This window comes from Pyrgilauda ruficollis, unplaced genomic scaffold (assembly GCF_017590135.1).
Source record: "Pyrgilauda ruficollis isolate IOZ18807 unplaced genomic scaffold, ASM1759013v1 scaffold1, whole genome shotgun sequence".
NCBI classification, from domain to species: Eukaryota; Metazoa; Chordata; class Aves; order Passeriformes; family Passeridae; genus Pyrgilauda; species Pyrgilauda ruficollis.
Genome location: NW_024508100.1, coordinates 17559405 through 17573633, shown reverse-complemented (window position 1 = coordinate 17573633; position 14229 = coordinate 17559405).

Sequence of the window (14229 nt, the reverse complement as noted above, 5' to 3'; positions counted from 1 at the left end):
AGGTGTCCCTGCCCATGTCCCAGGTGTTGGAACTAGATGATCTTTAAGGTTCCTTCCAATCCAAACCACTCTATGATACAATTCTAAATATAAATCTGCCTCCAATTTAGTGAAACTATTTGTTTTCCATGATAGTAAATCTGTAAACCAACAAAATAATTTATTTTATAAGATCTTACTGAATATTTTCCCTTACTGACTGAAGTTCACATCTGGCAAGCTATTTTAAGGACTGTTATCACCCTTGTGGCTGTAAAAAGGGCACACTTCTATCAGTCATTCTTTTACTGCCTTTTAGTTGCTACTGTTTAGAGGAAAGTTCAGTTCTCTGTGCAAAGCTACCAGAATTATGTCCCTCTACGGCTAGAAACTTGTGTTTGTGTCCCTTGTGAGTATAAGTCTCTGAGATTTGCAAGTGGCGGGGCGCACTGCACTGCATTTCATCACTGCCCAGTGGGGACAGATCCTCAGCAGCAAAGCACAGCATGGATGGCCCTTGCTGCCTGGACTCTGCATCTCAGGGTAGGAGCTTGAGCAATAGGAGATTCCCTGCACACTGTTCAAATGGGAGAACTGAGATTTTGTGCCCATGCACAGCTCACAAATTGCATCAACTGCCTGGCAGGATTAATGTTCTAGTCCTTATAGTCTCCCAGGCAAATGATATATGGCCCAATGAACCACAGTGGTTTGTTATATAATACATACTTTCAAATTTTAAGTACATAGTTAGGTTTTGGCAAGTAGGATTGATAAATTGCCTGATTAGTAGGCACATCAGAGTAGTGAAAGCAAAATAATCCAATTTCCATCACTTCTTCCTTTCATCATAGGCCTTTCTCTGATGCCTTATCAAGACTGACTTAGAACAGAAGCTAGACAGAGTTAAAGAATAAAGTAGGGATTTATTAAAAGGCCTCAGTGGATACATCTTGGGCAGTACAAGAGCCCAGCCAGGGCTACACTCAAGATGAACCCAAAATGGTCACAAAAATGGATGACCGGTCACGAGGCCTCTCACTTTTGTAAGTTCCGGTCCATTTGCATATTGGAGTCAATTGTCCAATTACAGCTTTAACTTATGAAGTCCCATCCTGCTTGTTTTTCTCTCTTCATTTCATCATGGTTTGTGCTCTTGGGTCTGAGATTTGGATCAGTTGTCCTTGGTCCCCAGCTAGAGAAGGAATTGTTTTGTCTCCCTGCTCTGTGAAGGGAGCTTACCATCCCTTCATATGAAGCTCAGAACTACACACTAAAGCAGCACAGAATCTGAAAAATATAAAAGCTAAAACCCGAGACATCATCTGAAATTCAGGTACATGATTGAATCTGTGGAAAGAGGCAGGTACATTTTGTTGTAATGGCAGCTCTTTCAGAAGTCTTTTTATCTCTGGAAAAGATACATGGACAATATTCTTAATATAAAGCTGCCTGCATTTACCAAACCATAACAATACTGTGTAGCTTACCTGTGCTGGTTACTAAAGTTTTAGAGATCAATTATAACAGAAAGCAAATTAAAGACAGGTCAGAGAGTATAATAACTAAATCTGAGAATTTCAGTCTTGGTTTACTTTGCTTGTTTTGGGAGGATACTATTTTAAAATGTCTGTATATTAACACATGTGGAGGCACACATGCTTTTGTCTGTTGAAAGTTTTTAGATAAGAAGCTCAGTGCCATCAAGATCCTTAGTCAAAGAATGTTGCTTTGTGATCCTACATCAGCAAATCCTCCCAGTTTACAGCAGATGACCTTCTCATTCTTTGAGGAATTATTATGGGCTGGTGGATGCAACTCCAGTACCAAACTAGGTATGGAGGTAGGCCTGAACTCTTCCCTAGTGTGCTATCCCATGTCTTTCCTGAAGGGCACAGGGCCAATCTCTGAAAAAAAAAAAAAAAAATTTACTTTTGTCTTATTTCTGCCGCCTTCTGGATGTGAACTCAAGGAGAGCAGACCGGGGGGGGGGGGGGGGGGGGGGGTGAACTGTGGAGGGGCATGGTACCTTTTCCATGTAATTAAACTGTGTGTCTGTTGGTTATGCTTGATTGGAAGACCAGGTCAATGTGCTAAAACAATTTAAATTTCAAAAATATTCTTTAATGTTTTGTAATGCTTATAGTGCCTATAAGGCAATTTTTTTTTTTTTTGGATGGAAAGATGTTTTACAGACAACATTGTCTATGTTTCGTGGTTCTTCTGTTTGTAACTCTTTAAAAGTCATTCTAATCCATAAAAGAGTAATTGTAGATATTAGTGTAGATATCCAAGTTCTAGGTAATAAAAGCCCATGTTCAAGTGCAATACATTGCTCTTAATTGAGGAAGTGCTCGTGATGTAAAGACCCCTGGATTCATGACTCCAGACAAAGGCAAACTTTCTGCACAATATGTTTTCTGTATGTTTTGAAAGCCTACCTCTGTAAACAGGAAACTTTCACATTGCTATAGACAGACAAACACATGCATGGAGGTTTGTAGATCTGATCTGAACAGCACAGCTGGCGCTACTCCACTGCCTTGTGAGGAGCTACTTTGGTTTACCTGTGGTGAGATGCTGGCCCTGAGCATCCAGTGTGGTTCATGAGATTAGTCTGAGATGAAAATGTAGATTTTACTGGCTTACAAGAGTAGGAAGGATGTATCTCCTGGAGGGTGTGTCTGATCAGTTACATTTCATAGATGTTGTGTACTGTTTTTGCAAAGACAGATAAATGCTTTGCTAGTAACGAACCTGTCTCTCCCCATCTAATCACCTGGAATAAAAGCTGTTGAAAAGAAATTTGCTCATTCTTGTATGTCAGAGTATCAACACAAACCTTAACCTTTCCTGGGAATACAGCAGTCTCGTCATCACTTGTTCTTGTTGCTTCTCTTACTGATTGTGTCCCAATATCAGTAAATAAATATCTTCCCAACCATAAGCTGATTTATAGGTAAATGAGTCAGATTTTGCATGGCCTCTTTCCCTGCCCTCGTGCCCTTAATTCAAGCAACATGCCACTCTGCAAATAGATTCTCTGACTTCATACCACCATTATGGATGTGTCAGGTTAGCACTGGATGCTAAGCTAATTCACATGCTGCTGTACAAAAGGCAGCATGTGAATTACCTGTAAATTTATTTTATCTAAGCTGTAATTAACACAAATCAGCTGGTTTTGTTTTAGGTGATAGGGAAATAATGGATATTCACTGTTTTGGGGGATGTAAGTTCTGGACTTCTGCCTTTCTGCTGTTGCCTGGGGCTGAGTTGTGGCATGGGTGATGGATCTGTTTCAGTGCTGTGAGAATGGCCACCTAATACAGGCCATGCAGCATGTCCTACAAGCTGTTAGCTGTACCCTGGCTACTCCTGTGTGGGTTTCACAGGGGTCCTACTTCTTCCACTGCTGCTAGAGAAACACAAAGGCTCTGAAGTTCCTGTTTCTGGCCACCTGTCTTCCTTGGTGCTGGGCTCTCAGAGCAGCCCTTCTGGAGTCCAGGGCTCCAGCTGTGCAAGATATCCTTCTGGAGAGCTTCCCAGCTCAACTTTGGAAGTAGCAGCTTGAGACTGAGCTTGTTGTCTCCTTTCCACTCCATTAATTCCTTCCTGACAGGCTGAAAGGAGGGCAAAGTCTGCAGAGGATGATGCTGAGTAAACCGTTTTGGAGGTAAAGAATTCCTGTGTGCCTGCGTGTTGACAATTATCAGGTAAAGTAATTGTCTGTGACTTGACAATGAACCCTACATAATGCAGGGGAGGAGGACTTCTGGCATGGGGAATGCTGTGCACTCACCTGACATCATCTTGAAAGGGAGCAGGATAACAGCTGGACATCATTCATTTAGGGAGAAGAAAAAGGAAAATAGACAACTCTGCAAGAAGCAGAGTTGAACCTGACAAGATCTGAACACAGTGATTAGGGACAGCAAAATGTTTATTTTCTCCTTCTATTACAGCTGACAGAATTCCTACGGCAAGAGTAGGGTTAATGCATGGGTGCAGTCGATTTGCTATGCCTCTTTCCAAAACGGGGCTTGTACATTCAGACTCTGAGAGGCTTCGACTTGTTCTTGCTCTCTTTCCCTCTCACATGCATCCAGTACCGACTGTCAGAAATTCCTATTCACTGTTCAGTCTCTCTGGCTTCATCTTTTTTCTTGTACAATTGCTGTTTTTACTTCCAGTGCGCTGCACCTATTAGATCAGAGCACAGGCTGTTGGGTGTATAGGCATAAACCAGAACATTTACTTTCCACTAAGTACCACATCCCTAATCCACCCATGTCCATGCAGCACATACTGTATGTGCAACTTCTAGAGCACTGCAGAAATATTTGGCTCTCCTCATATTATGTTGCACAGGCAGCTTTCCTTCTAGCATCATCTCATGTTTGTGCCTTGGAAAAGGAGTATGTGTAGGGCAGGACAGCTGACTGGGAGCCCAGAGAGGAGAACTCTACAAATTTGACTAAACTAGCTCTGAAGTGAAAGCTGGCAGCTAATTTTTGGTAACTTACATAGCACACACTAAAAGCTAAGATAATATACAAAGCATGGGGCAGACTTTCCCATACAATTAATTTCATTCCATTAACTGATTTAATGGTTGAATTGTCAGAGGGAAGTCTAAAACAACCTAAGTAAATATAATTGATTTCCCATGTTGACTTCTGCAATTTTAGTTTTTAATATTCTCATGTCAGGTATAGATTTCAGCTATCAGGAGTCTACAAATGAAGCAACCATTTGACTAAGTTTTACATCAGATGTACAGCAAGCAGAAAATTTAAGAACCACATTTGTGACTTAAGAGACTAAAGAAACACTTGTTTTATAAAAAAAAACCTTCTGTGATGTAAATTCCTCTATTCAGTTATTTGTCATCCTTATTATTGTGTGATATATGAATGGCATCGTGAAGTCATATAAGGAGCGTTTCCTGGATTTTTGCACTCAGCAGTATAATGTATATATACGCATTTGGCATGCCCAAAACATTAATTATATTATGTTAAGTAAACTCCATATTTTGGGAGAGAATTTAACTTGAGTAAAATATAATGGCCATTAAGTTAATTTCTGTAATTTAGAAAATGTTTCTTTCCTGAAACTCTGTCACTAGTAACCAAAAGAGAAGTGGAAATTGTGTTATGGCAAGCTGGTTGCAAAAGCAATTGGCAGTCTATATTCCTCCCAAAATAAGAAAAAATACAGGACACAATAAAGTAACTTGAACAAATAAACAAGTTTTGAAACATATCTTACAGGCTGAAAATGTTAACCTCTATTCAGTGAAAAGAAGATAACCAATGTTTATCATCAGTCTATGTTAATTTTCTGTCTGCATAACTGTCCTTCCTTTCAATGGCTCTCAACTTGTGTTCCAACCAGGCAGCTTCCTTCAAAATGAAGGAAGTAAAGGACATGGATGGTATGTTCTCCAAGGGGAAACTAGTATCTTGAAGAGTCAGGCATGATTTTGAAGTGGCAGGAGTCTGTAGAACATGTATAAAACAATTAATGTGAGAGGCTTTAGAAAAGTTACTAAACTACTGCTGAGATGAAGACAGTAGTGAAACTGAGGGAGTGGAAGCTGTTATTCTTACTAGAAAAAGGCTAATGTTACATCTGTCTGTAGTCAAGGCAAGAAGGAATACCTGGGAAGAGGAGCTGTAGACAAGTAAGGCTCACCTCAGCCCTTAGAAAGAAAGCTCAGGAAGCATGAATCTTGGGGATCATTTCCAATTACATCAAGATGGAAAGACAAACTGAGGGTAAATCCTTGACAAACCTGACTGCAGTCTGTGAGGAAATGACTATGTATACCAATGGGAGGAGTAGGCTAGATAGAGTATTTATTGACTTTAGTGAAGATTTTGACATATCAGAAGCAAATGAGAAAACGGAATCTCTCTGAGCTGGCAGATGATGTAACATGCAGCTACGGCCGCAAACTGGAGACTCATACTGGACATGACAAAACCATTTCCACCAGGATGGCAGTGCAGCACTGGAAGAGGTTGTCTGGGAAGGCAAAGGGGTCTTAGTCCTTGGATGTTTGGAACTCAAGGCTCCCTGTTCCCTCTAGCCATTTGTGATCTGCAGCATGAAAGGGAGGGTGGGCTTCCTCAAGCCACCTGCATCATCCAGTACTGCCCCTTCCCCTTGTGAGGCTGGCAGGGCAGGGCAAGGCTGGGTGGGGCACGGATCCCTGCCCAGCTCCTTCCAGTCCCGTGCCCGTGCCTGCCCCAGCACCCAGCCCCCGGCGTGTGCCACTGTGCACAGCCCCCCGCAGCCACGAGGGACCGCGACACTGAGTGACACCGAGCGCCCAGATGTGCTTCTTAGGTTGTTTGGGCAGCATCACTCCCTTGCTGGGGGGAAAGCTGTGAAGCAACAATGCAGCAAACAGGAAATGATTCACCAGTTTTCTGCACACATCTCAGGCAATATTTGTGCTGCAACAAATGCACCATTTAATTTTGCTCTACAAAGTTCTTATAAAATTAGCAACAAAGAAACACAATTTTTTGTTTTTAACTTTGAAGAGCTACAAATGGCTATTTTAGACTGCCCAGATATTGCCTGAGTTGTTTACTGCAACACAGTGTCTTATTCTTTACTGACTAACTTTCCTTACAGAGACTGCCAAGCACAAATTAGGTCAACCTAAGCGGCAGTATGAAATACAATTTGCCAAAAACTTCTCTTAATTAATGCTGTTATTCAGGGTGGGGAGAGTTTAGCTCACAGTGAATTGGCGTGGGGCACTTTGATAGAGAGAGACGCTTTCTAAAGAAAGGTGGATCTAACGCTGGATTTCTGCCCAATATATTTTGAAATTTTGATGGCAATCTTTTATGACCAGAGTGAGGACTGTAATTTGTGCCTGTAGGGTGCTCTGCATAGCACTACTAGACTGCAATAAAACAACAAATAACAAACTAATCATTGTTATGGACAACACCCTCTTGCAACTAGAATCAGCCATTCTAGGTCTTCAGGCACTCTGTGTCAAAGCCACAGAAGTGTTGGTTCCCTTGCAAGACATTGTTTCCTCCTGCCTGAAGCACCAGAAGTGCATTGCTGCTCTGCACAGCAGCTCCTGCTGGACTGCCTGACCAGGGCCTGGTGTCCCTCCCCTGTGGCTGCGTCCCTGGGCTCAGCTCAGGAGCAGGGGGTACAGCAGACACATCAGTATGGCTTCAGAGACCAAGCCCCCACAGGAGGTATTTGATCTTAGGTGCCTCTTAACCCTCAGATAGGCCTCGGACCAAAGAGGTCATTAAGTTAGTTTGATGCCTCTGAATGTCAATTCACAAGAAAGTTGTGCTAGCTCTCACCCAAGCAGGATCTGGATGAACAGATTTCTACTTTTTGTCGCTGAGCAACTTTCACATTCTCTCACCTCTCCCCTGCAGTCAGTATAAGACACTGACCGATTTTGGTTAAATAAAAGGAAAAACACTAGCCAAGGCTTCCATTTCTGCTGCTTGCTGAGTTTTCACACTTACCATCCATCTCCCATCTGGAGTGAATTAAATGATTTGCATTTTTCCATGTACAAATTCTGGTGTGTACTGATACAGGACAAGTTACTGATTAATAATTCTGATTCATATATAATACACTGATGAGACTCTCCTGGACTAAAAGGCTAGATATGCTATTAGTGAGTACAGACTGTAGTAAATATCATACAAGACATTTGTGCCCAACATGGAAAAATATGCTTGGGGAGACCCAACAAAGCTCCAAAAATCAATTTTTGCACGAGGTTTGCATGAAATAACAAATTTCTGAAAGCAGTCTAGCTACATTCAGGCAGTATTGCATCAAGCTAATAACGCTTTGGGAGAGGCATGATAATAGGATAATGTATGCAAATTAAAATTCCACTGGGTGAATTCATTATAGTGCACAGCAGAGCCCCACATCTGTGCATAAGTCCTTCCGTAAGTTTTAAAATATTGTCTAAGTGTGGCATAAACTTTGTGCTGATCAACCACACAGAGGTTTTTGGGTGCTGTTATCGTCACAGGAGTTGCATTTTAGATGGAAAATCACATTGCTTTAAGGATAAAGCACCCATCTTCTACTGAAATCTCAACATCTGGACAGTACAGCAAGCCTCAGGTTTGCTGCAGTTCTTGGCCTGATTTACTGAAAAAAAGTGTTATATATCCTAGGCGTTGGACTGCATTTGTGATCCTATTCTTTCAAAAGCTTAGAAGGTGCCTATTTTAATAAATAACAGAAGAAAAGCAAAGCAAATCTGGTTACAAAATGGTAACATCAATGAAGGATTAAAAATGTTATTCAAATTCATTACCTAGGTCATTACTTATTTAGACTCATTTCAGTTTTGTATAAGGTCTGCAGCCATGGCCACTAGAAGCTTGTCACAAAATGTAATGCTTTATGCATATTTTAAAACTGCCATCATTTGAATTTATCAGTGACTACTGTGCATCCAGTTAGCAAGAATGAATGTGGGCAACTTAGAATTAAATATATAAATTCATAGTCTATAAGCAGGTTTAAATCTTCAGATGAAGAAATCTTGAAGATGGATTCAAAATCTCTCCCAGACCCCTCTTCAAGCAGGAAACAGTTCCCTCCTGGATTTTCAGCATTCATTCATAGGTGAAAAAGGAGGATCAGAAAAGGAATGGGATCTTACTGTGTGGTCTGGCCTGAAGCATCTTTATGCCCTGGTAATGAGTTCAGTTCTGTTAATGGGAATTGAAAGACTTTCAGTGACTTGAACAGTGATTAAAACTCAGACATGAGGAAGAAATAATGAAACTGTATTCTGAGAACTTAAATATATATAGTATAGTTAAAGAGCATCTGTTAAGAGATGCTCACCAAAAAAGCCAATGTTAATAACTGTTAATAACTAATTTTCAGTGATTCTACAATAACCTGCTTTCTAATAGTCTGGAAACCTGTAAAAATGTTGATTAATTCTGCAAGACCTAGTGGGCATTGTATATTTAGTTTAGTGAAAAATATTTTACGGAAAATACTACATAGTCGTGCAAAAATAGGCTGTTCTATGAATACTAACATTAAAAATGCATCCTTATTTTTAAATTTTATTGTTAAGGCATAAATGCATCAAAATAAATGTTAATTGATACTTCTGCGTATTTATTCCTGACTTTATTAGGTTATGTAGACATGGTACTTAGGAACATGGCTTAATGGTGAGCTTGGCAGTGCTGGGGTAATGGTTGGATTTTATGATCTTTAGGGTGTTTTCCAACCTAAATGATTCTATGATTCTGCTTTTGTCTTTACAGAAATGCCTACTAAAACAGACCTGTCATCTGACTGACCATGAGTGAATGTTTCACAGAGAAACAAAACCATTTCTACTTTGATCATTGGCTGTGAAGCAGTTTTGTGCTCACAGTATATACATTTTCCCTTTTATGTAAATCTACTTATCATTTGCATCATCTCTGATAATGCTGTAAAAGCAAAATATATCATATGCTTCGAAACAAAGAGCCTCCTTGCTTAAGTTGACAGCCTTCTTATATTAGTTTAAAAATCAATCTTTCCTCAAACTGAGGATTAGCCAGCTACACAATAATGATCAGTTTTGTAATATGTGAAACGTGTCAAATCTAATAACTAAAGTCTGCCTAAACAAAAGAATGTGTTCAAAAAGATTAGTGGATTATTGAAGGCTCACACAGTCTGATGCCACTTTTCATCTCCTTGGACAGCTTTTAGCACGTCTCAGCTGCCAGTCAACACGTGCTCTTTAGGCACAGAAAATAATTCAGGAGTTTATAGGAGAGCTGTGCTGATGCTTTGAATGAGATGGCTATTTGGTGAGCTGGAGATGTAAAAGGCTTTGCTTTTTCATCAGAAGGATTTTCTGCAAAGCCTGGGAGAGATCCTGTGCTTCAGTTAAAACAAACCCAGTTAATGCATATCATCCCCATCCAGCTGCTGGCTGCAGCAGGCTTAACCTGTGCTTAACTAGCAGTGCTGATGCACTCTCACAGGTTCCTGTCAGGCCCTGCACACGCTGCTCCTCATTCACACCTGCCTTAGAAGCTGCTGCCAGAGGGACAAGGTGCGCCCTGGGGCTGGCAGCTCAGAGCACAGATAGAACTGCTCAGGGTGCATGCCCTCACCAGGAAAAGAGAAGGGTCAGCGTTCGGCTAGCAAACACATGAACCAAATGATCTCTCATAACTACAAAATTCATCAACTTTGGTATTTTGTACTGAAGGCCAGTAGAATTACAGTACCCTTGCCTTATGATGTGTGGACAGTTTTATTAGCAGTGCATCTTCAATAGCCTGATTTGATGTACTTGGAGAAGCACTTCTAAGCGATGGCAACTGTCTACTTGGTGTGACATCATCACCCACAGCACACTCAGATGCTGAGATATTGATAGTTTTGACAAGAGGCTTTAAAGGTTTGAGTTAAAATGGTACACTCTGCCCTGCATGATTCATCTGCCTAACCAGTTTTGGGAATTCTGTGTTGGAACGTTGTCACTATTCAAAAACTATTCTCCTTAAACTTGAATTCTTCTTTGAAACAAGTTTCTGAGGTCTAGTGGTGCACACTTTGCAGGAGTTAATTTTTCACATGGCAAATATCTAACTTGTAAACATTTCAGTGCATAAGAAAAACCCATCATCTCGTGTGGTATCACTAATGCATGAAATATTGAGAGAGATGTAATCCCAGAGAGACAGATTTGGATGTGTTTTCCTAGTCACATTTTGCTGTCTTCCCATATTCTGTGTACTACTGTGGGTAGCTGACATGCAGGTAAGTTGTCATTAACTTGTCTTGAAACTTCAGGGTCTCCCTCTGTTGCACAGAACCTGCAGAATGCTTGCAGAAATCCTTTGCAGTTAATTTAAACCTAAAACCACTACTGTTGCAATTTCAGTTTTAGCTACTGCCCTGCAATCCACTGTTGCATCAGGTGATTGTGAGACTATTCTGCTTTATTTCTGCGCATGAGCAATTTGTCAAACATGAGATTTATTTAAATATTGCTTAAAGTTTATTTTAAGTATTGCTTTTGGCATTATTACTTATTAAGTTCGGAAAAGAAATACAGCCACTTCTGCCAATACAAGAATGGACAAGTTGTAAGGTACTCTACACTGATGCTATCAAGTTCCTGCAAATCACTCAGTGATTGCCAGCTTTCATGCTTTCTGTATGCTGCTTTGAAAAATTGACTTCTGAAAACCTGTTTTGCTTAGGTTGCCACAATATTTTTGAATTTTGATTTCAATGTCAATTTAAAAATTTTGTCTACCTGTGTCTCATAGATGACTGAGGCCGTGGGCAGATTTCTTTCCTTGTGACTATTGCTGTGGGACACTGGAGTCTGCAATGGGTACTACTTCACAGTCTTTCAGTTGTGCAGTGAATGAAAGAATAATTTCTGATACACTGATGTACACTGTTCAAACCTATGAGGCATTCACAGTTGTTCTGCTTTTCATCTCCTTGCTCTAAAGTTCAGTAAGAGGAAACAGTGCCATTAATTTCTAATGCCAAACACTCTAATTATATTGGCCAGCAAATTACTGATTAGATTGAAAGTAGTCCCTATTAGACACATGGAGATCACCTCCTACCGCATCCCAGGTAAATGCTGCTCAGTGTGTGTGCTCTATTGTCACTATCTTTAGTTCTCTTCTTTGTAAACCAGTTACTTTGAGCACTAAGAAAGACAAGACATCATTAATTATGACAAAATGTTGGCCTTTCTGTTTTGAAATGTCTGAGAAAAATGCATGAGGATGGGCCCTACCTTGATCCTGGGAACACGAAGGCTCCTCTCTTCCAGTGAGCATCTTCAAGCTGCTGTTGGAGGGGCCACCACTTCCCCGGGGCTGTAACTCTGGTCTCATGGACCCTGGTGAAGGAGCGGCTGAGGCTGTGGTGAGCCCGTGTGCACCAGGCAGCACGCACTCTTCTCCTGCTCCCAGAGGAGCTGCAGCTGAAGGGCACATAAAGGAAAAGACAGCCACTCACTTCCTCCTGGCATGGCATGGCATGAGCTCGGTGCTCAGCTGCTGCGGCTTTTCCGTGGATGCAGCTTTCTGCTGCGGCAGACGTGGGAGGTGGCTGCTTCAGCACAGTCCCTGCAGGTGCACTGGGGAGTGCTTATGGCCAGGCAGGCAGGATCAGAGGAGAGGTGGGAGCAGGGGCAAATGTTATCATTCCCAGATGAAAACTGGTCTGTAACTCCCAATGGAAAACTGGTCTGTAACGTTCCCAGATGAAAACTGGGACTCCCAGTCTGTAACTCCCAATGGAAAACTGGTCTGTAACTCCCGATGGAAAACACTCAGTCTCTATCTGAAAGCCATGAACTTTGAACTTTTCCCGTACACATTGTTTAATGTGTGTGTGTGTGTGTGTGTGTGTGTGTGTGTAAATGTGAAATACATACAATTTTTTTCTATTAAAAGTTTGAGTTGTTGAAATACAATCTTCCATCAGAAGTAATAAATGATGGATATGTCCTTAAAACTGCATAAATCTAAATAAAACGTTCCCTGTGGTATTAGTAGGTTAATGCAATATGCTATAAAGTTCATATTCATAAAAGGATATTCTATACTGCATAGTCTTGGTGTTGGAAATTAGCCCAAGCCAACTCTCGCTACACTAATTGTTCCTTACCCTTTGTGCTCCCTGACTTCTGCAGGATACTGATGGTCAGTAAATAATCATACTCCCTTAAATAGAAAGGTATTTGCTATAAAAGTAATGTTCTTTGATTTCTGTTGATAATGTAGGAATAAGTCCTTTAGCAGGCAGAACTCTGTCTGAAGTAAAAATTTTCATTTCCTGGCCATGAACTACATAATGAAGCCATTAATCACAGACTGCCATTGAAGAGAGTCAAACCTAGTTTGCTCAGAAGCCATATACAAAGCGTAAGGTGTGATTAAAACAATATATTGTGAAAGAAGGTGAGCCTAAAACAGTATCTTCTGAAAAGTTTTTGGTTCTTTCCCTTTTCAACTACAAACAAAACTAATTACAGGAGGGGCAGAGAAGTAAAATAATAGCAGTTACCCTAATTATCTGGAGTCTGTGTTTTGTGTTGGATGGATGCTTTAGGTATGCTTACTATCTGTTTGATTTCATTAATGGTACTTCATAAATTATATGCAAATAAAGAATGCAGATGGGAAAGATTTCAGACTAAGTATGAGAATTTTATTGCTGACTATCAAAGACCTCCTAAAATGCTAATTTTTTAGACATAGTCCTTTGATCACTACAGGTAGTGGATGTTAATCAAATAAAACCCTGACATTGTTCTTGTGATTCTAAATGGGAAGTGAACAGTAGTCTGCCAAATTTTAATTGTTCATTTGGGCTATACTACTATCACTTTGCAAATCTCAAAGCCTGGTATTAGAGAATATCCTTCTTAAGAAAAATAATATATTTCTGGAAACATGCCTGAATATCACTGGCTTGAGAGCACAGGTATTCCTCACTTCTGAGAACTGAATTTATGCTTCCTCTGAGTGCTGCAGCAAGTTGCTATGCTGAGTGTATTGTGGGTTTGCACAAGGCAAGACTGGACAGAATATTTCTAGGTTAGCTGGAAGGTGGGGCGATGTGAACTGCCATAGCTTTCACAGAGCTCTTTTGGTTGCAGAAGTGAGGCCACCACAACATGCCTGCTCACTGCGGGCCTTGCAAACACCTCCTTTTGACACTCAAATCATGTAGCCAGACAAGTTATGGTTTACCTAGAAAAAAAAGCAAAACAATAAAGAGGGAAAGTGAACACCCTTGTTGCCTTCTGCCTAACAATCCTTTGATGGGGGAGCCATAACTTAGCACCAAAGTATTAAGAAGCCTCTTTGATTAGATACTAGCAGTGAAAAATATACCCTGGAGGAAAAACATCGTAAGAAAGAAGAACAGCACTTTTTTTTTCCTTTTCTTAGCCTCAGGTCATGCATGTTTACATTGCTCAGGTGTTTATTCTACTGTAACTTGAACTCTACACTAAAACTGAAACAATTATGAGATACTGTTTGTAGATACCTTCTAACATAAACTTTCATGTATGAATCAAGACACTGAGGTGGAAAATGCTCATTCATTTCATAAGTATTAGGATTTTATAAAGCATCCTTCTGCATAAAGCTCTGATAAAACACTTCTATGAGCATTTTTATGTGGATTTCTCCTGTCTTTTTAAAACCT